This window comes from Thermobia domestica, chromosome 4 (genome assembly GCF_964235325.1).
Source record: "Thermobia domestica chromosome 4, izTheDome1.hap1.1, whole genome shotgun sequence".
Lineage (NCBI taxonomy): Eukaryota > Metazoa > Arthropoda > Insecta > Zygentoma > Lepismatidae > Thermobia > Thermobia domestica.
In genome coordinates, this window is record NC_137457.1 from 43,244,620 (window position 1) to 43,271,003 (window position 26,384).

A 26,384-nucleotide genomic window follows, 5' to 3' on the forward strand; every position below is an offset into this window, starting at 1 on the left:
TGGAACCGGAAGTGAGATCGGTAAATGGAATCCACATCTGGAGTCCTGATTGGATGGATCAACGAATATATTTCGATCCCAATTTGGCCACTTCCGGCAGGACGTAACCTCTCGAAATCCAACCGGAAATGGAAAATCGGCTGAAATTATATTCGTTGTCGTCGAAGTTCTATCATGCTTCCAAATATGCAATCCATTTTCTGATCTCACTTCCGGTTCCGGAGATGAATGGGAAAGGGTTACGCACGAGGTGAATACAATAGGGGACCCTTACTCACTTAAGTTCGTCGGGGCCGCTAATAGCTATATAGAACTTGTAATAACCTGCGCGATATGTACTACCAGTGGCGTATTTAGGATTTTGTTCCCGGAGGAGCTATGCTTAATACTTTATAAGTGCCGACAAATTGTAATAAATTTCTGAACATACCAAATTTATTTCGAGGGGGGCTTGAACCCGATAGCCACCCCTTAAATACGCCACAGTGTACTATCATATATTGTGTACAGTACACAATGCACATGTAATAGTACGAAGTTGTGTGGGAGAGAACAGGAAACAAACAGTGGATAGAAAATATGCTAATTACGTAAATTCATCGCCGTCGAAATGCCAGCAAGACAGCAATGGAACGGTTCCAGTGTTCGTGCCACTGCAGAATCCGTCCTCGAAGTTCTACTATGTCAGCAAAGCCAGAACCGTTGGCAATTTGCGTTGTATCTTGGTTCCGATGTAAAAGCGGAGACCTTTCAGCTTACGTTTCATCCTCAGGAAAAGGAAGAAGTCTTCATAAGCTAAATATGGCGAATAGGGCGGATGAGGAAATGATAATTATGTTGTGGTTTGGGAGAAACTCACGAAAAAGAAGTGCTCGATGAAGAAAGTAATTATTGTTTCGCTGCTTGGTCTCAATAGCCGAACAACAATTACTCAAGGATCCCGAATTCGAATATCGAAAGCGTGTTGCTGTTTTTAGATAATAAATCTTTCATACCAGTGCTGTGGGGCAATCAAGACGGGCTGAAGTCCATCATTACTAAACAGGCCCAAAATACCTTTGTTGTCTTGTTCTTCTCACTATTATTATTATTACTCAACATACTATTAATACGGTATTTATAATACTAGTCATAATTTTACTCCTACTATCAATAATAATAATAATAATAATAATAATAATAATAATAATCATAGAAAGCAATTTTTGCGTTGTGGTTTCAGCATGTCCCTCTCCTCCACGGGGAAAATGTGCTGGTTTTGAACTAACGATAGTGTATCGTGTTAATGACGTACCAATGACGTACCAGAGATCACAATCACCACCAACTGTTATCATCTTCAGTTTGCAACAATTGTCTTCGTGTGGAAACAACTTTCAGTGTATCAGGTTCATATCCCATCCAAGTCATGTATAACCAGAGTATAACTAGAGCTTTATCCCTTAAGAGATCCGGGGTTTTTGGGCTATTTTTTAGACTTTCAGTCAAGGAGCTACTGCATCGTCACTATTTATTCTAGGATCATAGTTTATACCTCATTCTCTTCAGAATAGAGCTTGCTTTCAAATGATACCACTTGCATGCTCATACCGTTTAGCAGGAGCGGGGAAAATGATGTCAAAGTGAAAATTTCGGAGGGAAAAATTTTTTCTCGCACTTTGGGTCCCCTTGGAGCGACCCTCTGTAAACGTAGCCATCTAAAAAAAATGTGGTAAATAGCACTTGGTATACTGAATACGTGTGCCAAATTTCAAGTTTCTATCTTGAATACCAAGGGCGGGATAAATTTTACCAGGAATTCCCACCATGCCCCAAATTACCGTAAAACACCATGATCTCAGGTAAAAAAAGTTCCTGAGACATCCCTAATTACCCTAAGGTCACGTTTTTTCCATCATTCTCTTCAGAATAGAACTGCCTTTCACGCGGTATGACTCACGTGTCTCCATCATGTATCTAAGGCGGGAAAATGAGGAAAAACGAGATTTTTTGGGTCTAAATATCCTTTTTTCAACTTTTAGCCCCCCTGGACCCCCCTGTATAAACGCAGAGATCTGAAAAAAATCTGGTAAATACTACGCGGTGGGCTGAATGTTTATGCACAATTCCACTTTTCCAGGTGCAAAAGTAAGTCCGCCAAAAAAATATATACCGACAATGTCTCATATTCCTGTATACAGAGGGAATTTTTTAAACATTCGCTGAGACATCCATAATTACCCTAGGGTCATGTTTCGCCCATCATTCTCTTCAGAATAGAACTGCCTTTCAGGTGGTACCATTTACTTGTCACCATTATGTACCTAAGGCGGGAAAATCTCGTGAAAGGGATTTTTTGGTAAAAATTTCTCTTTTCCTACGTTTGGCCCCTCTGTATCCCCTGTTTTAACGCAGAAATCTAAAAAAAACTGGTAAATACTACTCGGTAGACTGAATGTTTTTGCACAATGTCAGTCTTCTAGGTGCAAAAATAAGCCAGCACAAAAATAGTACCGAAAATGTCCAAAATTCCCCTATACAGAAGAATATTTTGATAAAAATTAACCGACACTTCCCTAATTACCCTAGGGCCATGTGTCGCACATCATTCTCTTCAGAATAGAACTGCCTTTCAGGCGGTAACATTCACTTGTCTCCATCATGTACCTAAGGCGAGAAAATGAGGAAAAACGGGATTTTTGGGTAAAAATATCCCTTTTTTCAACGTTTTGGCCCTCTGGATCCCCCCTGTTTTAACGCCGAAATCTGAAGAAAAATCTGGTAAATACTAATCGATGGACAGCATGTTTGTGAAAAATTTCAATCTTCTACGTGCAAAAATAAGCCCGCCAAAAATACTTTACATAACCCCCGCCCCGCAAAAAAAAGTATTACACGAAAATATAAATTTTAGACTTATGACGTCACCACCCCCTATGTCTCGACACAGGAAGGTGTGAAACCATCCGTAATGTCTTCTACAATGCCTCTGGACTTGAAAAAAAAAACGGACGAAAAAGCTCAAATAGGGGAGTTATAACGCAATGTACCATGAAACCCCCGTATGGTACCACAAGATCCCCAAAGGGATAAGGAACGATCATTATACTTCCTGTTCGAGGACGTTGCGAATCGTCGGAGAAATCATGTTTCCATCTTTCAATATACCCTTCCACTTGTGCAAGTTTTAATGCATGCTCCCCAAGGAGTTGGATACTTTGCCTTGTAAGACAAGTTATTTATTTTACGGAAACTTCTAAATTCATATTTCAATAAGAAGTTTCTACTTCTACGTTGTAAGTACTATGTATAGTGATGTTTAGAGTTTGCGTTTCTCTGTTAATACTATTAGCGGCATTCTTAGGATTTATGTTGCATTGTTTGAAGTTCGTGCAACTGCAGGAAGAAAAAACACAATAGATATAATCTGCTGTGTAATGTATATTTGTATACAGTTTGCAGTATCTAAATATGTTTTCAGCAGGAAAGGCTTGGCATCAACTTGACAAAAGTGCCCTCCTCTTCGAGTTTAAGAGCAAATCATGTAATAATTTGGCATCCGATATTTCTTTAATATATACCCATCACTGGTCGCAAAAATGTAGACTGAGAGAAAAAAAGCACCTCACAGGAGGGCTGGGGGAGAAAGCCGAAATTTTAGTCGCTTCTTTTATTCAGTATAACTTCGTAACTATTGGAGCTAGAGCGTCCGAACTTTTCTCACTGTGTTTGTCTAATTTTCCTCTATAATTTTATTATAGAGAATTTTTGAGCTAAATATAATGGTTGTCATGTTATTTTTATGTTTACTCAGTTTTGGTTGCACGTGAAGTATGCTTTATAGCCACAGATTGTTTACAAGATGGAATACGAAAATAAGTTTCCTCTATTTTTTTTCGTCATTTTCTGCTCTTTCAAAAAGTCTTCAAATATTAGTGTAGGCATAATAGTGCCTGAGTTATAAGCGAATTTATTTTGTCGTGTGCAAGACTGATTACGTCGCGGCCCAGAAGTTACCTTCCAACAAACGGTAGATATTACCAGCTGATTATCATTAATATATGATCTTCTTTTCCTGTAAGTATATAATCCTGATGATTAAGAGTCTCTATAATTTTATAAAAATATACATTTTTAACCCGTAAAAACCCAAACATTGTCCAAGTAAGAATTTTTGAACAAAACTTTCATGGTTCACTAAATGAGGGTCTTAGGTAACAGAAATGTCAAAAAAATGTTTTAGATTGAATTGGAAACCCAAAGTTACACATGTGACTCAACGAGAAACAGACGTAGTTTACAATTTTAGGTTAGTACATGAAGAATTACTATTTTACCAGAGAAATTACTGATCATTTTAGATACAGAAAAAATAAATTATTAGTTATTTAAATACTTATTGTCATAGGAATAAATAAAATATATCCTGTGGCTGAAAGGCGCTCGAGAACTCCATGAGCCACTTGCAGCTACTGACAAAACAATTGAATAAAATTGCTAAAATCTGAAGAAAAGGAACGAAACAAAGCTTGCTACTAAGGTTTATGTGTGGTTTATAAAGTACAATGTGTATTTGTGTAAAACGTTTGAAACTAATTTTATAAGGTCAACAGGAAATCAATGTGACACCTGTGATACATTGGGAATTTGTGGGTTATTATCAGTGAGCAGCTTTTCGAAAAAATAACCCTTGTCAAAACACAAAATTGTTTTCAAGGGAAAATCATGAAGAATTTGCCATCCACATTTTTATATATTACCACCCTTCCATCTTATTACTTACTGTATCGGTAAAAACAAAGCAAAAAATAAGATATGCCTAACACATTTTGTGAATGATGAAATTTTAAACTGTTAAATCTTATTTACAGAGGAATAAGTTGCCCATTACTGAGATTGTGTACTGTTTCTGTAATACAATAATTCTATAATCAAAAACGTAATAGAAGCTAACAACATGCTTAAGAAATATCAACAAAAGAGAACAATTATGATTTTTAGAATTACTTTTCAATAATGTTATGCCACTCTTACATAAGTGTTCAAATTATTAGACTTAACATTCAGTTTCTGAATATTTTAATGTTCGTACAATATTACGTCAGAAAACGTGTTTGAACTTAGTCCAAATTACTGTTCTGTAACTATGTTCTAATTTCTTTTGGTCATGGCGCAAGCTTTGCAATATCAATTAAACAAATGTGTACGTGACATTAAATATAAATACTATACAGTGTGTGTATCTAAAGTGGAAAACAAAAATGAAATGGGATATTTACAAGAAAGTGATTTCTCACACAAAGATTACTATTTCTTATGAAATCTTTTTTTTTATTTTTTTTATTTTTTTTAAAGAGGCTAGCCTGACGGGCTAGCTGCCTTTCAGAGGGTTACGCCCTCTTTTAGGAACGAGACATGATAGTTACCTACGGAAAGAATATGTTAGATGGGCTAAGTGATTAATCCGTTAATCTTTATTAATCATTTAACCTCTGTGTCATGCTATATGTGAGTGTTGCACATTTTGACTTCAATTCAGCATCATGATACCACTAATTTTTAATCTCCACGATCAATTAATGTTTGGTTTAAAATGCTTCTTCTTTAGTTTTTCCTTCAAGAATCTCCAGGAATTTTCAATCGGGTTCATATCAGAACTAGTGTCCGGTTACGGAATTACACTAATTTCGTTGTTCTCGAAGAATGTTGTCTCAGGTTGGCCCAGGTGACATGGGGCTCCATCACGCATAGAGATGAAGTATTCGTCATCTAAGAAGATTACAGTCTGGGGAAGCAGTTCTTTTTGAAGAGCTTGTAGGTATTGGTAGTGCTTCATTGTTCCCTCTATTATATGCAGTTCCCCAAGCACAAAGACAAACATCACATCCCAGACCATGACTGAAGTAGGATGCTTCAATGTTTGCCTTCCTCATTGCAACTTGAATTCCTCCTCACGTCGACGTCGCACATATTGTGAAGATTGATCAGACACGAAGATACATGATTCATCACTGAAACACCTGTTGTCTAATCATCAACAGTCTTATGGTCTAGGCTTCCTGCTCATTCGAGGCGCTTCTTTGCCATGATTGGAGTAATTCTTGCTTTTTTGGCCTTAGTGCCTTTATTCTCTCAGCGTAAAGAATCCTTCGAATATTTTCAGGCTAAATGTCTACACAATACACAACTATTTTTATGCTTGAGTGTGTTGAAAGTTGCGTTTCAGTTTCCCACAACCAATCCTTTCAGTTTAGTGATTCATCTTAGCGATAACTTTGGATTTCGCCTACGCTTCCCAAGCCTATTTTGCTGATTCATTTGCTGCAACTGAGATAAGACTCACATATTTTTTATCTACTCCAACTCCAATACCAACTTGTCGTTGTGTACGTCTTCCTTCCGCCAAAAATGTTTTGACAACTTTCATTTTACGCGAAGAAAGGTCTCTGATTTTCAAATTATGCCACGATTACAGGACCTCATAGAATAAAAGATTAATAGACAAAAGTCGTCCATATCACTTTAAACTGGCCCATTCGAACTGATGAACGCTTTGCATGTCGTAATACTTCAGATTGCAATTTGTTGTTAGAAACCACTATAACTGTCTGCAACTGAAATACCACTTTACGAACTCCCTCCCCTCTACTAATGCTATCTGCTGTTCAGCGGTAATATCACCACTTCAAATGTACAGTAAACAAACAAAGGGTCCTATATTTGTTCTTTAAACCATTAAATTACATTTTGTAGAACTTCGAAATTGAGAGTGCAACAACAATTTCACATTTTTCGACGTTGAGTCTAATCATTTGAACTCGTCTGTATACCCTAAAAAGATAAAGAAATTTCTGGTGTCTTTAATGCGTCATTCAGTCTTTTTTATCATTCTGTTCATTAAGTGATATTGAAATTTTACACTCGTTCGGACAGCGACACACTGGAGTGCACAAGAAACCATGATTCTTACGTTTGCATTTCAAACTAATACACTCAAGTTTCTGACAGCCACACATGGTAATTTCTCAAGTAGCCTTGGGAATATGTTCGAGTCTTTTCAGAGCTGGTCTCAGCATTTTGTCATCAATGCACCATCCGGAGACTTCTAGACTTGATAGATCGATCTCACACTTACCAGCGTTTCCTAAATCGTTGTTTGGTAATGAGATATATTAATATGCTTTTTCAGAGCATCACTAGTTGAAGGTATTATCTCCAGGTTTCGTTTTCCTAAAAGTAAGAACTAGCTCCATCACAGATCTTCACATAAACATTGAAGGATTTTGTGAAAAACAATTCTGCAGATTCAAAAGCGTTTTGCTGATAAAGAAAGCCGTCCTGTGGACAACAAATGGTCACAGTTCTCTGAGTAAGTAGACCATAATTAAAAAATAATGCATTGCTAAATCACCACCGTCAGAACTCATTGTTGCCGTTCTCGGTAGATTTGAAGAGTAGAAAACTGTTAAGTCAAACTTTGAGATCAATGTTAAAAATCTTGAGGGTAAGTATGAACAAGCAGATTCTAGAAGATGATTCTGAATCACAATTCTGAGAGAATTTTTGTGATGTGTAGACAAACCGATTTATTTCTTTATACACCTTTATATACAGATTTATGCCTTTGATACACCATTATGGCAGAATTTCTTGTAAAGTAGTGTACATGATGGCGCTATTTTAAAGGGAAAAAGATATATTCTAGTCACTAAAATTGCCTCCAGTTATCTGAGACTGAGGTAATGACTTATCATGCTCCACTTGGATGCGACATAACGACATATTCAGTTGAATTCCGAACGATCAAGAAGTGTCTACTTACTCATGTGAAAAAACGTGAGCTGATATTAACTTAAGTGAGTAAGTTTGAAATGCAAATTAAGAATAGCGGTTTCTTGTGCACTCCAATGTGCAGTTGTCCGAACGAGCATAAAAATTCAATCAGTTAATAAACAGAGTGATGAAAAGAAGACTGAGCGATGCATTAAAGACATCACAAATTTGTCCTTTTCAAGATATAAGGGTAAACAACAAAGTTCCTTTACTTGTGGAGGTATGTGTTCAATTTGCCCTCAAACCGCGAGTTGAACGGGAACACAGATAAGGCGTAGGACAGTTGTTAGTGTTTGTATATACAACATACTATCTGGTTGTGAGAGTTCAGTTACATCGTGAACTTGCGTAAGGAAGAATAAGCATGAGACCTCCACAGATCGTAATAAGGGCGGGTATGCTGCACGAGTTCAAACTGTGAGCAAACGCCCCTGTAGCTCGGCGGAATATATGCCAAGTTTTTTTGTGATCTTCATGCAACAATTGCAGCGTACAATGGTCAGACATGTGAGGAACTGGGACTTCAATTCAGCGTGAGTAAAAGAAGCATTCGCAGCATCTCCTTCAATCTTTGGAAGCACTACAAGTTGGGTCGCTAGGTCCCACATAATTTAACTCCGGGGCAGAGGGCAACGCTTGCAGACACATGTGTTTATTTGCTGTCTCGCCTTAGGAAGGAGCCATGTATGGACAAGTTGGTGACATGTGATGACAAGTGAGACCTGTACGAAACTCCACGGCGCCGTCATCATTGGTTAGTGACTCATGAACCGGTTCCAAAGCAGCCGAAACCAGCACTTCACAAGAAGAAGTTCTTCCTGTGTGTTTGGTGAAGTGCTTGCAACATTGAGCATCAGGAACTGTTCCCAGTTGATCAGAGCATCAAAACGACTGTGTGCTATCAGCAGTTGAGTCGTATTCAAGAAAATTCAAAGCTCAAAAGCTAGCACTTCTGAGTCTCAAGGAGGTCTTCCTCTTACAGGACAACGCTAAGCCCTACATTGCTAGGATGGGAAACACAATTGCATCCACCATACAGCTCGTCGGACTGCTCGCACCATACGATAATCAGCTTTTGTATTCTTTGAACGATCACCCTAAAGGACACCAGTTCAAATCCCTAGTATGGGTGCAAATTGCACTTGATATTTTCTTCCCTTTATGGCCCACCAACTTCTACTGCGATGGAATCTTCGGCCTTCTACAATGTCGGCAGAAGGTCGTAGACGCACATCTTAGGAGACACATTGATGTTCAAAAGTGGTGGAATAAAAATCAGCAGAACTTTCTTGGTTACGTTTATATAAGAGTGGTATAATATTATTGAGAACTAATTCTAGAAATGAATTTTTTTCTCTTGTGTAGATATTTCTTAAATATGCAGTTTCATTCTATTATGTTTCTTATTATAGATTTATTATATTTTAGCAAGTGTACACATTTTAATAATAATTAAGTGCTTATGTTCTAATTAAGATTTAACAGTTTAAAACAGACTATTTATATAATGTGTAGGCATATCTTAATTTTTGCGTTTTCTTACCGTTTTAGTAAGTACTAAGCGGGAAAAGTGGCAATATATAAAAAACATGGACGGCAAATTTTTCATGATTCTCTCTTGAAGACAATTTTGAAATTTAGCTTCTGCGTTATTTCCCTCAGTATCATTGTAGTACATAAATAGAAGGACTTGTAGCAAAAGCAACCCTTGTCGAAAAAGATTTTTTTTCAAAAATATGAATAGAAAGCTGAAGGTTTGACCTGTCTTAGAAAGTACCAGAGACATATAAAAACAGTTTTGCAGTTTCTCATACTATTTCTTAGAGAAAGCTCCCTTTTCATTCTTCAGATAAATTTTGTGTTTTGACAAAGGCTATTTTCCTAGAAGCCCTCAATTGGTATTAAAAAAGGTATTTTTAATGACATTATAGAGAGACTTGATCATTAGGATTATATACCTGCAGGCAGAAGTAGAGAGGGGTCACCTGGCGCTGTTTTTTCCTACTGCGCATGCGCAAAAAAGCCACGCTCCCTTTACGATGATTGGCTGGCGCCGGTCACGTGACCCCTCTCTGACCAGACCCACTTGGCCAAGCCCCCTGGTAAAGCCCACTTTGGCCACGCCCCCTGGCCACGCCCACTGGACTCACGTCCTCGTTCCCTTTTATGACCTACTGCGCACCTATGTCAAATTCGCGATATGGGGGTTTTCGAACATGCCACACTTATTTTACCGTGTCTTATATGTGACACTTAAAACCCAATCACTCGAAAACGGGCCACTTCCACAAGAGTTCCGATGCTATTAGAGCTGTTGGTAATTATAAATCAGCTCACCAGATGGCAGTAAAATACAGACAGAAAATAATGATTGATATTTTTGCTAATAGTGGCGTCTCCATATGTGGCAGGCAGAAAAGAATGATTAATAGCTCTACTTAAATATCTTTTTATTCAGAGATTTTTTGTCTTTCCAATAGTGGCGCAATCGGTAAAGGCAGCAATCTAAAGAACGGAGATTTGACCGATAACGTCGGTTCAAATTCTGTTCGGAACCGTATTAATTTATAACTTGGGCCGGGTTATAAAGGATTACATCTCCATAGATTGTTGAATAGGGAGATGAAGAGCTCAAATGCCGTGCCATGGCAGGGGGTTTCAGTGCCATGGTTCAACCTGGCCCCCAGGCAATCATCTCCCAGTTATGAGATATAGCGTTTCTCTGAGAGGAGTATTGCAAAAATTTACAATAATTAATGATTATTATTATTATTATTAGGAAAAAATACGTTTTATTATAGTATAGTTAGAAATTCCATTTACAAGAAATAGGCGACAGAGAGAGAGCGGCTTTGATCCAGCAGAAATTCTATAAGCATTGCTTTCAATATAGCGTAAACGTTATTACAGAAGACACTATTTGGATTTCTTAGTGATCTACAATGAATGATTGTTGATCGTTGTAAAATAGTGAGCGTTAAGAATAATATGTTATTAGAAATAAAAAAACACTAATTGGCATTCTATATTTGGAAGACCCTAATTAAGATAAAACAGCAAACATTAACGCTAATACAACATTATTTGGTGATCTACAGCGAATGATTGTTGATCGTTGTAAAACAGCGAGCGTTATTACTTGGCGTTCTATAGTTGGAAGACCCCAATTAAGATAAAACAGCAAACAATAAAGCTAATACAACATTACTTGGTGATCTACAGCGAATGATCGTTGATAGTTGTTAAACAGCGAGCGTTATTACTTGGCGTTCTGTAGTTGGAAGACCCCAATTAAGATAAAACAGCAAACAATAAAGCTAATACAACATTACTTGGTGATCTACAGCGAATGATCGTTGATCGTTGTAAAGCAGCGAGCGTTATTACTTGGCGTTCTATAGTTGGAAGACCCCAATTAAGATAAAACAGCAAGCCTTAACGACAATACAATATTACTTAGTGATCTACAGCGAATGATTGTTGATCGTTCTAAAACAGCGGGCGTTATTACTTGGCAATCTATAGGTAGAAGAGAACCCATTATAGTAAAAAAACGTAAACATTACCGATTTTACAATATTCTAAATATGGTATTGTATCTGAATCACGTCAATATTATATACAATTTAAGGATAATGGAAATTTACTGACAATTATATTTACTCCTCCCCCAGAAGGAGAAAGCCCCTTGAATGGGTAGAAAATGGTATTCGTGATTTGGTACTTTACGTAATGAGAGGTGTGTTCCCTCATCATCGTGTAGGGTTGACTTTCATAAATCAAAATCATCCCGATAAACCATTTTATCTGTCTTTTCGGACTGCTAATAATATGACTGCTGAAAATGTGTGGGGGGCGTTAGAAAAAGTAATTCAATCAAATACATCATTCCTATATCAAGATCGTTTCATTCTTTATTTCCACCACGTTGAACTACCTATTGGTATCGGACGAGTGAAACAGAATTTCTCTGATATAAATGACTATACAAAACATAGCAGAGGTATTGTGGATATTGAAAACCCTGATTATTATTGTCTGGGTCAAGCTCTGGTAGTTACTATAGGCCTTATTGAGCATAAAGATAATAAAAAAGAAAGAGATAGATATTGCCATCAATACTCAACTATTATGTTTAAAAATGTATCTGAATTATGTGAAAAGGTTGGAGTTAGCTTAGAGAATGGCGGGGGGATACTGGAATTTAAAAAAAATCAGGCGTATTTATCGGCATATAAAATCACGGTGTATGACGGGTTATCGGGCGAAAAAATATTTTTGAGAATCACGGTCATGGTAAACGAATTAATTTACTATATATTAACAATCATTACAACGTTATCACTAATCTAACAGCTGAATTTTCATGCGTTTATTATTGCGAAGAATGTCATAAAGATTCCAAATTAAAGACAGGCATGCGGGGAAGTGTAAAGCTTTGTGAAATAAATGCCAGAATAGACCACCATGAACCATTACAGAAAGTGTAATATATTGCAGGGAATGCAATAGGGACTTTTATGGGTCTCAGTGCTACAAAACGAATAAAGTTTCATTATGTGATATTCTGGAAATGTGTCCTCAATGTCGTAAAGCATGCGTGGTGAAAAAAGGGTGGAATCCACATTTCTGTGGGGAAGTATTCTGCACAGAGTATAATAATATGATGCCGTCAGTTCATTTATGTTACATTCGACCGTACCGAACACGTACTTACAGAAATGGCTATTAGTGTCTTATGATATTCGGTGCCGCCAGGATAAAGAAGTAGCCGGTGGTATTTTTGAGCATGAGCCCAACCTGTTAGTTAGCCAAAAGGTATGTTATTATTGTAGAAACAGTTCGAGTGAACGGTGCGGTGTATGCGGTATTAGAGAACGTGTAATTTATGGGGACAAATGCATTGTAGAGTTTCTATATTATTTAGCACAAAGTCGTTCTGGAATAAACAAAATAGTCGTTGTAGCTCATAACACAAAGGGGTATGACGCACATTTTGTTTCAAGTGCGATGATGATTGATAAAGAGTGGACGCCGCGAATAATTATGCGTGGGAGCAAAATTATAGCGATGGAATACTTATATTTCAAATTTATTGATAGTCTAAATTTCTTACCAATGCCTTTGTCCAAATTAAGCGACGCGTTCGATTTGCCGGTCTCGAAGGGTCATTTCTCTCATTTATTCAACACAAAAGCTAATCAGGAGTACACGGTTGTTTTACGATGTGTATTACGATGAGTATTACGATGTGTTGGCTTCAAAAAAAAAAATGGGAAGAGAAGTTTTTGAATTGGTATAATGAGGAAAAAGACATATTTGGAAAGACGGGCTCCATTTCAAAAGAACAGCTAATTAAATACTAATAAACGATGTGAACGTGCTTCGCAATGCGTGCATAAAATTTATGAACGAATTTGAAGTTATATCGGGTGTCAACCCGTTCCTAGATAGTATAAGCATTTCCAGCCCGTGCAATTTAATGTATAGAAAAAAGTTCTTGCGAACAAACACCATTGGTATTATCCCACATAGCGGGTACAGGTGGCGGGATAAGCAATCTGTCGGTGCCGTTCAGTTGCTCGTGTACGAGGTCGACCGATTAAAAACAAAAATCCAGCATTCTGGTAACGGACGAGAGGTTCTCGTGCGTGGTGGGTATAAAGTGGATCGTTATGCGCACTATAATGGCGAAGAACATGTTTGGGAGTATCAGGGTTGTCTATTCCACGGGTGTCAGGCGTGTTACCCCACAGTTCGTGATAACACTATATATAACGATGCAGAGACTACTTTTAATATGCGTTATGAGAGTACTGTAAACAAAAATAATAGATTAAAAGACCTGGGGTATATAGTACATGAAATGTGTGTATGCCAGTTGCGCGAGTTTCTGAAAGAACACCCGACAGTGAATATATTTTTAAAATACCACCACATGGCTAAGAAATGCCCAATTCATCCGCGGGATGTTCTGTACGGTCGCAGGGTCGACGCCATAAAACTTTACATAAAAGTGAAAAGGGAGAACGTATCATAAATATCGATATAATCTCCCTTTATCCTTATTGTTGTAAGGTGAAAAATATCATGTGGGTCATCCGAAAACTTATGTGGGGATGACAAGTGTCCTGATATTTCGGAATTCGAGGGAATAATAAAGTGCACGGTATTAAAACCGGACAATCTGTACCACCCAGTGCTGCCCTATCGGAGTGGTGAAAAGTTATTATTCCCCTTATGCAGAACATGCGCGGACACTCTTAATGAAGAAGTATGCACGCATACGGATGAGGAGAGAGCTTCGGATGTGGGGTATGTTCGCACAAAGAGAAAACTTGGAGCAAATCGCTATCATTAAAACTCCAGAGGAGTATTTCGATAAATTAGCAAATCCGAATATTGAAGTATGATGTATTCTAATCGGCGACAAAATCCGTGTCCTCAACTGGGGTGTTAATGAGAGCGTTATTGCTCCTGCTAAAATATTAACGTGGTAATCGCCGCATACACCACGACACACGCACGCCTCGAGTTATTTCGTTATTTGAATTTACTTGGCGAGCGTGTGTTATATTATGATACCGACAGTATTATTTACACTTAATCACCTGGTGAGCCACAGTTGGTGAATGGAAGAATGACTTAGCAGAATATGGTCCAGATGCATATATCGAAGAATTTTGTCCTCGTGGTCCCAAATGTTACGGCTATACCGTTGTTAACACTCTTAATGGTAAAACAAAGACAATATGTAAAATCAAGGGAATCGCACTGAATAATAAAACATTAAAATATGTTAACTTTGAACAGATGAAAAATATGATTTTAAATAATTCAACTTCTATTAGCCTTCCTCTCGGTCGACAAATTGTACGTACTAAAGATTATAAATTGATTACTAAGCCGGAGGCGCTTAAAATCTATCAGGTTACTGCTAGTAAAAGAAAGCGAATAGAAAATTTTGACACACTTCTATATGGGTATAAAAGAAAACGAATAGGGTAAATACGTTATTAGTAGAAACGAAAGTTTTTAATTAAGTAGAGAGAGAGAGAGAGAGAGAGAGAGAGAGAGAAAGAGAGGTGAGTAAAAAATGGATCATCAAATTTTAAATCATTATTATTATTTTAATGAAATCGAGGTATCGTGGTGTGTGAAATCGAGGTCTTGCATAAAATGATGGGGGAGAATTTTCTGTTATTATCAATTTACATAATTACTATGATCGTATTCATCTTTCACCTGATGAGTGATATACTTTTCAATCTTTTAATTTATATATTGAAAACTACTTTAATGCTATTACAAATTCTCCATTGCCTACACAATTTTCCGTTAGTGAAAATTATGAAATATCATTGTCAGATACTCTTAAAGGTATTCGCCAGAGTTTTATTCTCTCGTCAGATAATGATAGTAATGGCATGTTTTATTTGCCATGCATTCACGAGTCCATAATTACTTGTTCGCAATTATGTAAAGGTGTAACAAAGTATGTCTGACATGTGGAACATGTCTGAAAGAGAGTACTAGTACTAATAATACTACCATTCCAGAATTTACTACTACTACTACTACTACCAATCTACCGTCTCAGCGTATTCCACTAGAAGTATTCATATTTTTGAATCGTAATAATAATAATATGTTATTATATTCATAATTATTTTGTGGTGTATTAGAATATGGACTTTCAACATCCATTTACTTTTATTATATCTGGTCCCACTGGGTGTGGTAAATCATATTTTGTAAAAGAGTTTTAAAAACATTATGCCGAAAAATGAAAAAATATAGTGTGGTGTTATGGTGAGTGGCAACCTCTGTATGAAACTCTATCGTCAGGTTGTACATTTAAAGAAGGGGTCCCCAAAATAGATGATTTTTCAGCACATGCTGTCTACATCTTGTAATTATTGATGATTTAATGCGAGAGTGTGATACACGAATTGACGATTTTTTTACTAAAGGTAGCCACCACCGAAATTTAAGTGTTATTTTTTATAACGCAAAATATTTTTCACCAAGCTAAAGGTATGCGAGACGTATCATTAAATTGCCATTATACAATATCTTTTAAAAATCCCAGAGACCAGGCTGAAATTAATTATCTAGCAGGCCAATTATATTCTGGTAACACAAAATTTGTGCAGAAGGCTTATCAGGACGCAACTCGAGATCCTCATAGGTATTTGTTTTTTGATTTAAAACAGGACACTCCCGAAGAACATGGTGTTCGTACAAAAAAATTCCCCTCACATTCTTACAATTATGTTTATGTACCAGTAAAAAATAATCTCAATAACTATTATATTTTAATATTCAATTTTAGTATAATAGGCACAAATAAATACAAAACGATTAACAAAGAGAGTGCGCATTTACTAAAACTTTTAACAATGGCAAAACCTAAAGTACGCAAAGCAATTTCACATAATGCTGATACCGAATTAATTCGCTCTATTTGTGAATCTTCCTATAAAGTATTACAAGGAAATTTTCCGTTAAATAAAAAAGAGAAAAATAAATTAAAAAGATATAAAAAGGAATTGAGGTATTTAGTGAAAAAAGGCCCGTCATTAAAACAAAATAAAAAAAAACGAATAATTGTACAAAAAAGTGGGTGCCTTACTGCATTGCGTGCACCTATTATTAGAGGTATACTATCTAGTTTAATTAAATAATTATGCCGCATGCACAAAAACTTGTTTTAACTTCGACGGAAAAATTGCACCAATATCAAACTATATCTAATTTAGATGATGAGATTAAAATATTTTAAATAATAAAAATATGTGTGTTGAAGAAATCTGATACGATATAAACAGGTGTTAAAAATATTTACACATTGTGTAAAAAACTACTGCAACAACATCAACTATTGTTGGTATTAAGGAGGAGGAGGACGAGGAGGATAATGAAATACTATCTACTCTCCCCGAAAAATTGATTGCGTAAAGCAAGAGCTGTATTACGTAAATTTAAAAAAAAATCCAATATTCATTGGGAAGACAATGGTAATGTTAATATTTATAATAAAATAATTCCTGGTGCTAATATAGTAGATCTAATATCATATTTTCTTAGGTGTCGCACGAAAAATATTCCCAATACAGATTGGGAACCCTTTGCTGTACTGTTAGCAAAATCCAATATATCTTTAGAGTATATAGGTAACCCGCAGTGTATAGAATATATACGTAAGCTAACATCATCTGCTGCTGCTGATGATGATCCAGACAGGAAGAAGAAGAAGAATAAGAGGAGCCACCACGTAAACGTAAACTTGTCAAAAGGTGGCGTGATTATAAAATATGAAGAACTATAAAATATGAAGGCCGATATTTATTATAGCCCTTCACACCCTGCCTCGTTTTCAACTGCTACGACATTATGGAGAGCTGTGAAAAAATCAATTCCTTTACACAAGGTGCAACAGTGGGTAAAAGAACAGCCGACTTATACACTGCATAAGCCGGTACGTAAAAAGTTTCCACGTAATCCCTATTTAGTGTTCAATATTGACGATCAGTGGCAAGCTAATTTAAACGATATGCAAAGAATAATGATGGTTACAGGTATATTTTAACAGTGATTGATTTCTTTAGTCGTTATGCATGGGCCGTGCCTGTACGTACAAAAACTAGTGAAAACTTTATAAAAGCATTTAAGCAACTATTTGCATCTAATCGTCGTAGACACTTACGTCTACAAACAGATAAAGGTACAGAGTTTGTTAATAAGCCATTACAGTTATACTTAAAAAAGTAAAATATTAAATTTTTCAAAACAAAAAAAAACGATATTAACGCAAGAATAGCTGAACGTTTTATAGAACTCTTAAAGAACGAATGTGGAAATATTTTACAGCAAAGAAGACTTAGTGATACATAGATGTGCTATCGAAACTTCTTCAGGCATATAATTCTAGACCACCTGGAGCTCGCCAATTACCACCCGCCATTGTGAACCAAGACACTTTTCAACAATTTTGGAATAAATTACTAAAACCGATGCCTCATACCAACATCGCAAAATATAAAAAAGGTGATACTGTACGCATTACTAAAGCAAAACGGAATTTTGAAAAAGGGTACAAAAAAGTGGACTGTAGCAATATTTAAAATAAAACAGGTGATACATAAGGAAAAGAAAGTGGTTTATGTGCTGGAAGATTTAAATGGTACATTTTACGAAGAGGAATTACAAGGAGTGCCTCTGCCTAAAGTTTATGAAATACACGAAATTTTAGAAGTTAAAGGTAACCGTGTAATTGTTCGTTGGCGGGGATACCCCCTTCCTTTAATTCATGGATTCCTGTGTCACATCTAAAAAACATTTGGCCACAATACAATATTATAAATTAATGTTGTATTTGTGTATATAGGAAAAATTAATGAATGATTCATACTTTAAATACTATACGCATCAAGCAGGAGGTGGTTATAACGTGTATAGGGGTGCGCCATATCAAGAAGGCTATGGTATTGCAAGTTTTGAGGGGGTTTATTTCGATGTGTATTTCCATTTATTAAACAAGGTGCAAAACTGTTGGTAAAGAATTGTTACGTACAGGAATAATTGTAGCTGGAGATGAGTTAGGTGATAATAGACCTATTGACGAAGCTTTAACATCACGTTGGCAAGAACCTAAAAGTAATTTAAAAACTAAAGCTGAAAATAAAATAAATCAAGTATTGGAAGGATGAAGCAGGAAAAGAAAACTTCATTTTGCACAGACTGGTGGTAAGATGAAGAAAAGGAAGAGGGAGAGTTATATTTTTGATTAATGTGGAACAGAGTACTAGCTTTCATCTTACATTACCGAGTAACAGTTCTATGGAGTATTTAACACAAATACTTTGTCATGTTATACTACCAAACTATATCATCTACTTGTGCTAGAGAAAGGTGAGTGGGAGACAGCAGTTGTTAAAGTACATTATACAAAATTATTTTAGAATGTTTCCAAATATACTAATAATATTTATTACCGTCTCATGAATACAAAAAGCTGGAACATAACTAAAATCTTACCAGGACACTATTATAATGTTGGTGATATTCTATCTCAAATTAATCATAAAAGTGATATATTAAATTTACAATTAAAAGTTAAAGCATCAGTAAAACGAATTGAAGTCAGTAGAGTAAGAAAAGATCAGGAGAAGCTTATAGAAGTACGTCTATGTTCTGAACTAGCAAGAATACTAGGTTTTGATCATATACAACAGGAAGATAATGCAGTTTTGCATCATGCTCGTTATCCACCAGATTTACAAAAATCGCTACCTACGCTTATGTATATTCACAGTGATATAGTAGAACCACAAATGGTAAGCGATACTATAGCTCCATTGTTACGTATTATAAATACAAATATTACAGAGTATGGTATTAATAATGTACATATTTTTGACAACCCTCATTATGTCACCGTGCAACGTAAATAATTTGATCAAATTATTATTGTTTTAAGAGATAGTACAGGTAATCCACTTCCTTTCCAATATGGCAGTGTATGTGTAAAATTATATTTTCGCAACCGTAATAGGGTATTGTAAATTTTAACTGTGTGAATGTTAATAGTAAGAAAAAGGGAAAAAAATGCAGTGTGAGTGTATGAAATCAGAATTAGATTTATTTGCTGGTTTACCCACTCAAACAAGTATTATAGGTAATAAATAATTTCCATCAGCATAAATATCTGATAATGCACCAATAGAATTTGTTGTCCCCGGTCATGGAGATGACTATATGGACTTACCGCACACAATGTTATATATTAAAGTTAAAATTACTAAATCAGATGGTTCTAATTTACCTTCTGCCGGTAAGAAAATTGGTCCTGTAAATGATTTTCTCAATGCAATGTTCAGTGAAATGCAGTTGTATTTGAATAATCAACTAATTTCCTACTCTTCACATACATATCCATATCGATCGTGTATTGAAAAACTACTGAATTATAATGCTAATGCTAAATCAACGCATCTTCGAACATCAATGTGGTTTAAAGATAATGCAGGGCATATGGACAGTGTGTCCGATGGTAATGTAGGATTAAACAACGTTTTCTTCTCACTACTTTGAGTCAGTCATTTGAATCATTGGGTTATATTCATGCTGATATATTTAATCAGGATAAATGTTTACTGAATGGTGTACAACTGCGTATTAAACTAATTCAAGCTAACCCTGCATTTTGTGTAATGGGTGACACAGATGCTGATGGAAATGTTGTAATTACAGATGGAACATTGCTTGTGAAAAAAGTTGATTTATCACCAGCAGTTAAAATAGCACAAAACAAAGTATTACAAAATCCTAAATTTACAATAAAATATCCTATAACATAAGTGCAGGTGAAGACAGAAACTCAGCCACAAGGAATTATGGATTTACACTTCCAGATCTGTTTTCCGACATAGTTCCTAAACGTATTATTATTGGGTTTGTTACTAATACTGCTTTCAATGGTAATTATCAGACAAATCCGTTCAATTTTCAACATTTTAGTATGTCTTTTTTACATTGTATGTTGATGGAACTCCTGTACCATCCAAAACACTAAAACCTGATTCTGATAATAAGCTATATATATAGGAATATTCCACGTTATTTACAGGTTCAGGTAATTATTTTTCTAATCAAAGCAATGATATTTCACTTGCCGAATATCCTAATGATTATACTTTACTGGTGTTTGATTTAACCCCCGATTCTAGTGCTAGTGCTGCATTTCATACTAGTCCACAACGGAAAGGAAGTGTACGTTTAGAGGTTCATTTTAAAGAAGCACTGCCATCTCCTGTAAAAGCAACTATTTATGGTAAATTCTCCTCAGAATTAGAAATTTATTTCCAGAGAAAAATATAAATTAATTAATTTTAAAAAATGTTAAATACAATTGAACTTTATGAGGCACTACAACAAAATCTGCCTAAAAATTATCTTATTGGTGTATATGCTGTTTATTCATACATTTCCCGCAGCCATAGTTATAAATATACATTCTAGTGATAAGTCTGGTGTACAATGGGTTGCTGTTTATATATCTAATGTGCGTGTGGGAGAGTATTTCGACAGCTATAGTACACCTCCCTATATACACTATATAAGGTTTTTAAAACGAAGCTGTCTGTATTATATATGGAATAATAGACGTATTCAAGGTGATTTATCTCAATTTTGTGGAAATTAATATTTTCTATATCTAGCATATCGTGCGTCTACTTCACATACGCGATTTCTTAAACAAATTCTCACTCACCACAATTGATGCTAACGATATTATGCTTTATTCATTTATGTGAGTATGATGATGATGGTGGTCACTGGCGCGAGATTAAGTTCTCCGTAAACCAGACTTGTAAAATGATGTTTTTTTAAACTCTGCTAAAAAGGCTAATATTAGCTCCGCATTTTCCGAACCCAAGATTGTTGGGGTAGCTATCACCGTAAAAGAAAATGTGTGTGTGTGTGTTTGTGTGTATTCTATGCTATGTTAAAGAGGACGACTCTTATGTGATCTTTGCATAAATAGTCCATACTCTTTACTAAATGTGGAAACACCACCTCAATATTTGGCTCCGTTTTCGAGTGATTGTATTTGTGTGGAAACAGCACCTCAAAATGTTGCTTCATTTAGGAGCGATTGGGCTTTAAAAGTCATATATAAGACCCAGGTAAAATAAGTGTGGCATGTTCGAAAACCCCCATATCCCGAGTTTGACATAGGTGCGCAGTAGGTCATAAAAGAGAACGTGTTCGTGAGTCGAGTGGCCAAAATGCTGGCAACTTCAGACAAAAGTCCAGGTAGCATATCTTTAAGATTACTTAGGCTATATCGTAATACTTGCTGTGATGTTTAATTTGCTGAAACCTTTCTCTTAAAACTAACCCAAATAGGCCTATGTCTAGAACTTGTAATAAAAATAGATCATGTGGATCTTCAATAGTTTCATCCTCTGCCTCGTACTGAAACTCCTTTGACCTCGATGATCATTATTTTTGAAACTTGTAGTAGTTCATGATCAATTATATGTGGCTCCGCTTCCGAGATTTCGATCTTTGACCTCGATGGTCAGTATTTTTGGAACATGTAGTAGTTAATGTGGGAAAGCTCCACATCAATATGCTGCTTCGTTTACGAGTTTGACCTTTGTTCACGATGGTCAGTAGTTTGAGGACATGCTTGTGTGATTTCTGCTATGTTAAATTAGGGTGGAGAATATGTTCATAGGGTTATGTAATTTCTGTTATGTTAACATACGGGGTTAAACGAACACAGCCCTGCTATGTTAAATAGTTGTGTGTTCGTAATCTTATTTACTATCTTTGCTATGTTATACATTTATTCACTGTCCGCTATGTTTATAGGGGTTGAAAAAATGCTCATAAAAAGGGATGAATACACACCAGCTACGTTTCGTAGTTTTATGTATTCTCTGCTCTGCTATGTGTTCGTAGCATAAAAGGAAACGAGTACACCCCCTAAACTGGAGGTCGCTGGGAGGTTCAGGGTTGGAAACGGAAACGTAGTCTTATGTATTATCTGCTCCGCTATGTGTTCGTAGTCTCCATGTATTCTCTGCTATGGTAAAATAAGGGGTGGAGAAAGTGATCATAAAAGGGAACGAGTCCATCCCTTAAAATGTACTCATAAAAGAGAACGAGTACACCCCTAAATGGAGGTCGTAAAAGACCGTGGGTGAACGGTTCAAGGTGTTCGATTTCCCATACGTGGGCGTGGCTAAGTGGGCGTGGCCAGGGGGCGGGGTCAAGTAACCGGCGCCTGCCAATCAGCGTGAAGGGGGCGTGGCTTGTTTGCGCATACACACTAGGAAAAACAGCGCCAGGTGTCCCCTCTCTACTGGCAGACAAGATTATGTATATATTAATCATCATCAGCTGCTAATATATACCGTTTGTGGCAAGGTAATATTGGGCAGTGCCCTGATCAGTTTCGCACAGGACAGAATAAAGTCGCTTATAACTCAGGAACTATTAGTACTACACTAATGTAAGTATACTTTTTGACCGTAAAATGACAAAAAGCTTTTAGAGGAAACTTTTTTTGTATTCCATCTTGTAAGGAACCTCTGGCTTACAAACTGACTTCACAAGCAATCAAAACAGTAAAATTGAAAATAACACGAAAACCTTTATACTTAACCCAAAAATGCACCAGAATTAAATTGTAGAAGAGTATTAGATAAACAAAATGAATAAGGTTTGGATGCTCTAACTCCAATGGCTATGGAGTTAGAGTGATTAATAGAAACGGCTAAAATTTTGGAGTTCTGCCCCTCTTCCTCCCTTCCCGTGAGGCGTGTTGTCTGTCATCCGCCATTTTTATGATCAGTTATGGATATATATTCAAAAAAGATTGGATGCCAAATCGTAAAATGACGAAAAGCTTTTAGAGGAAACCTTTTTTGTATTCCATCTTGTAAGGAAACTCTGGCTTACAAACTGACTTCACAAGCAATCAAAACAGTAAAATTGAAAATAACACGAAAACCTTTATACTTAACCCAAAAATGCACCAGAATTAAGTTGTAGAAGAGTATTAGATAAACAAAATGAATAAGGTTTGGATGCTCTAACTCCAATGGCTATGGAGTTAGAGTGATTAATAGAAACGGCTAAAATTTAGGCGTTCTGCCCCTCTTCCTTCCTTCCCGTGAGGCGTGCTGTCTGTCATCCGCCCTTTTTATGATGAGTTATGGATATATATTCAAAAAAGATTGGATGCCAAATGGTTACATGATTTTCCCTAATATCCGATGCGTAGACTAGAACAAAACTATATGGATAGCTGTTATGAACGAAGAACTCACATTTGAGATCCATAAAAATGGTTTTATTTGATTTTCTCAAATTACTTATCAGAATTTGCACATAAGTACCACATTAAATAGCTAATTGGCAATTTCTTCTTAATCGTAATTACAGCTTTGCTTTGCGTTGTAATGAAAAATGTTAATGATTTTGATTTTTAGGAGATCACTAAACAAATCAGAAACTAATGTTTCCCTTGATTTTCTTTAAAATTGCATTCAAATGTTTCCACTGGAACGTTTTATTTTAATTTCAACTATGTGCAAGGACTGACATAAAATTCATCCTTGGATAATTAAGTGCCTGAGAGTGAGAAGGGGCTATGCCACTAGCATATAGTTTTGATAATAATGAAGTTTTATTTGACTAAGTACAAAATGCATAACGGATGGTTATTGTTATTGGGCAATGACTTGTTTGCATTCATATATCAACAGGGTAATCGGGAAAAAATATTATTTGTTCTATCTCACGTTTAGGAGTTGATTGCTAAAACTAAGTTTACAGTTACGATGTTTTTGTTTTAGATTATACAAGGCCTGTAACAGAACCATTTAGTTATGTCTGGTCTGGAAAAACATTCTTTTTCATACAATACAAGAGTCATTATGTTGTTGCAAACTAATAGAGCTTTTAAACATCCTCTGCCTGTTCCTGTGCATTTCCTCGTTACTTTCCTGGTTTCAAGGTGTTGTACAAATCATGGTACATCGATTGTGTGTATGTTACGAGCGAGCGCAGGACCCGGATCTTCAGGAATTGATTTATCGTCCTTCTGGATTAAGTTGTGGCACATTTTGTAAAACTTCTCTCAACTTTTGTGTGGTCAGGCAGTCTTCCCATTGATTTTTTACTGCGACGTCCTAGTTGTTTGTTGAACATGCGCACCTCCGTTTTTTGCTGCTTGGTTTTGTTCATTTTATCACTTACATAGCTTTCACCACTGTTCCTCAGTCTTTGCGCAACATTCCTCTTCGAATTACCACCGTTTCGTAAACGCTGTTCAGGTTTCACTACACAAACATCTTCATTACCGTAAACAGCCATCATTTTGCTGTTAAAAAGCAAACAGTATTATTTTACTGCTGTGTAGAAGTTCATACGTGAGCAGACTGCAGAACACAACAAAACAGCTTTTGGCTCCCTCCACCACTAACCGAGTGGCATAAACCCTTCTCTGTCTCACCGAACAGCTGGCGTTAGCAATTCTCTATCTTCAACTGTCTGTACAACGTGAAGTGGATCTGCCACATGTCCAACAAGTTCAATGGATCTACCACATGTCCATTACACCGATAGATAGCAGCACCAACAGGAACTGTGCCTACATCAAAACATGGTTATGTGGCATAGCCCCTTCTCACTCTCAAGCACTCAATTCGCTTTTACTAAAACTAAATATTAGGTTGATTCTAACCTAGTTTGAAATAAATTCAAGTAAATTATATCATGGAGCCGGAAAGTTATAAACGTAATAGAATATTGAATGTGTCATAGGGTGTTGTGAATTCATAGACTCGAAAGGAAAAAAGAAGTATGTTATTTCATATATGTACCGCGTTGAATGTGTCGTACAAATGTACTAGTTCATTTTGCCCCATAACTCATTTATTACATTATCTGAAACACTGGTATATACTCTTCATTTAACAAAAGCTTCCTCTTGTTTTTACAGTGCCCGAGGTGATTACTATCTGCAGACACGCGATTCGCCACCATTTGCGCTTGGAAAAGTTTATGAATATCGAACACAGTACTACGGTACGAACAAAAAGATGCGTAAAATTTGCAAATACTAATGACGATACACAGTGGATCCAAGTACCAAAAGAAAGTAGCCAAAGCTAGATACTTTTAAGTATCACACATAGTTAGTTTTACATCTCTATCGTTATTAACGATCATTTACAAAGATCTGCGAAGATATACGACAGTCAAAATAGAATTTAACTGATTTTATCACACCATAATTTCGTTCAGACAGAAGAAAATGAAATTTCTCATCTCGTTACCTGTTCTTCAATATGCATTTTTAACGCAGTAAACGACTAGAAATATGTGTATCTTGTTTCAGAAAATAAAAGACAAAAAATATTTCATTCTTATGAACTTAGTGAATAATTTATTTTTTATATTTTCAGTTGGAAAGTATTAAGGTGCTCGAGGCTAAACGACACACAAGATTCAACTCTCTATTTTTTAAGAATAATATATTACCTTAAATGATTGTATTACTGTGAAAAAATATAACTGCCCGAACTTGCTCCACTTCCTGTACTCTTGTAGTTAGGTTGTTACCTTAGAATCAACTTTCGATCTTTTATTATTGAGCAAGCATCATATATGTTTATCCCATTAAAACTTATTGGTTCATATATATTATAATTATTAAATTAAAGTGAAAATGGCTGCCAGATTCACAATGTAAGCTAAATGAAACTTGATAATATAATTTTAATTATTCACCAAATTTTTTCTTGTTATCGGGGTATTCTATGTGATATTCGTTGAAAGGAAAGTAACAAAAGCAATTCCTTTTTTTACTTTTGTTCTCATATCAATTTTGAATTAATCTCATTCCTCTCTCAGCAAAATCGTCTGTTAGAGACAATTTAAATACAATTTGGATCCTTTCTCACAATAATATTTTGTACAATATTTACCAGGTATTTCAGCAAGAAGTCAGGACGCACATGTAATCTTGACGAAAAAGTGCAATGTTT